We start from the raw sequence: 2,758 nt of genomic DNA, 5'->3' as shown, positions 1-2,758 counted from the left end.
AGTTATATTTTCTTAGGTGCTTTTGGCGTGGTTTTTCACATAAAATACTCATAACTGCTGATGATTTCACAAATAATAACATATTTATCAGAGTTTGTTATAAGCACAAAAGATGAATTATATGTGAAGAGTCACACAAAAAACATATAAAAAAATGCATATAATTTTTATCATAATTACTACCTCTGTCCCTATTTATTAGACTCTTTTGGAAAAATCATGGATATTTGTATTAAATTTGTTTGTAATTAGTTTTATTTTTACAATTTTATTCTTTAAGCGAGAGAATTTGTTTATGTTTTCAACATGTTGTTTATTGTTGATTGAAGAAAAAACATAAGGGTATTTAGGTAAAGAAATAATTATTCTAGTTGAAATTAACAAAATTTTCTTATAAAAAGGGACAAAATAATCTCACAAAAGATCTTATAATTAAGGACAAAGTAGTAAAAAGCAATGGAGACAGTACTCTTTGTGTACTATATAATAAACTTGAAGTTTACAATGCATAATGCAAGAACAAAAGATAATAGACTTCTAAGATAAAAATATCTAAAAGAAAAATGGCAAAACATATTCCCCAATATCTTTTCTTGGCACTTTTGTTCATTGCGTTGGTTCTAGCATCGGGTAAGAAACATATGAACTTTTAATCGTATGTTCTATTTCTTCTAACATATAATTAACAAAATATAAAAATAATAATAATTATTATTATAATAGTATTTTCTTATTTCTTTTGCTAGCATGTCGGTTTTTGTAACTTTTCTTACGATAATATTTTCATATATCAATAGTTAGTGATATTTGATAAAAAAAAATATAGTTTGATATAAGTATATAACCTTGTCCGAAGTTTTTTTTTAGAGATTTAACATTATATAAGTATTTTTTTAAAGAACATTATATAATGATATACACTATTTGGTCCTTATTATAAGTAAAAATCAACATTTTAGATTCATTCAATTAATGATGTATATGATCTTTATTATAAACCACATATATTATTGAATAAATGAATCTAAAATATTGATTTTTGCTTATAACAGTGACAAGAGAGCGTAACTTATAAAATGAATTTTTAATTTGTGAATGTTATTTTTGTAACAGGACGACTCTGCTATCCTGGGGATTGTAGTTATCCTTATAGATGCAAAGAATTTTGCGCTTATATCGGGTCTAAAAAAGCAGATTGTTCTAACAATGAATGTTGCTGTGATTAGCGCTGTTGAAATAAATTACATTACAATATCCTTAAAAAAATTACATTATTATAAATATTTATATATGTTTTACTAAAGATCGATCCCTGGTTCCCAACAAAAAGAATAAAAATCTCAACAAAAAAAAAATTGATTATACTAAATAAGAAACATCTTTCTCCAAAAGTTGTAATTTTATGTTTGAAGATATTATGATGTACGATGTCAGCAAGAGATAAAGAAAGCAAGATGTCTCCAAATCCTAGATGTGAAAGAAGAAAAAATCTCAATGGGAAATAAAAAAACTCAATGTAGCATAGGATTGTGCATTCAAGAATTGGGGTGAAAGTTGTTTTGATTTAAATAATGGTGGGAGGATGCCCCACATTAAGCTGTGTCCAATTAAATACATCCATTTATATTCTCTTAATATTAATGTTATTATAGTTGTCTTGAATTATTTATTTCTTGTTATGATATTGCGAATGTATGTATGTACCCTTTTAATCTTAATTAAATAATTTTTCCTATATTAGGTAGACGATAAGTGAGTTTAATTCGGTTGTGAGAAATATTATAAAATATAAATAAGGGGTTGGGGTTTGAACCTCATACACCCTACTTATTTGTTTTAAGAAGTTAATTTTTTATCACTAGACTATTTTACCAAAAAAAATATATTAACAAAATAACAATAACCATTGATTTAGTGTTTTACTCCGACGAATGATATTATAAAACATGGAATCAAATTTAGTGTTTTACTCCGACGAATGATATTGCAACACGTCATATAATGAACCAATGTTACAAAAAAGAAAAAGAAGTAGCTTCCCCTACATGCCTCTAGTTCTCCTAATTTATGGTTAGCTTTTGGTTTTGCCTCCTAGTTCCAACATTTGTTTTGGGCTAAAGTGCAACTTTGGCCCCCTATCTTTCAAAAAGTTGCGATTTTGGCCCCTAAGTTTGAAAACTACAATTTTGGTCCCCTATGTTTTAGCCCCTTTGCATATTTGGTCCTTTAGGTCAATTTTGACCAAGTCAACGCATACGTGGCATGCCACGTGTGTAATTAATTAATTAAAAAAATAAAAAATCGAAAAAATCAATTTTTAAATAAAATAAATGAAAAAAATAATAAAAAAATATTAAAAAATTCTGGAAAAATGAAAAATAATAAAAAATTACTAAAAAATTCTGGAAAAATTAAAAATAATAAAAAATATTAAAAAATTCTGGGAAAATGAAAAAAAATGAAAAAATAAAAAAATTTCCAGATTTTAAATTAAATAAATGAAAAAAAAATCCAGAAAATCAATTTTTAAATTAAATAAATGAAAAAAATAATAATAAATAATTAAAAAAATGAAAAAATTCGAAAAAAATACGGAATTTTTTTTAAAAAATCTATCAAATTTGAAATTATTTTTTTCGAATTTTTTTCAGAATTTTTTTCGAAAATTTTTTTTCAAATTTTTTCCATAATCTTTTACAGAATTTTCTAATGTTGAAAATTTGACATTCTAAAGGCGCAAGGAAACGAAAAAAGTATA

The 2,758-nt window shown here is 24.8% G+C and overlaps 1 long non-coding RNA gene across 1 annotated transcript; it reads left to right on the top strand.

Annotated features, from left to right (window-relative positions):
- The first annotated feature begins 523 nt into the window (after window positions 1-523).
- LOC146907349 (uncharacterized) lies at window positions 524-1,662 on the top strand. The gene is made up of 2 exons (XR_015019860.1): window positions 524-630; window positions 1,114-1,662. It is a non-coding gene; the product is annotated as an uncharacterized LOC146907349 (long non-coding RNA).
- The last annotated feature ends 1,096 nt before the right edge of the window (window positions 1,663-2,758 follow it).

The sequence above is a fragment of the Medicago sativa genome, chromosome 7 (assembly GCF_051527215.1).
Source record: "Medicago sativa cultivar Bolivia chromosome 7, Bolivia_mono, whole genome shotgun sequence".
NCBI lineage: Eukaryota > Viridiplantae > Streptophyta > Magnoliopsida > Fabales > Fabaceae > Medicago > Medicago sativa.
This window is presented reverse-complemented; position numbering and strand designations above follow the sequence as displayed.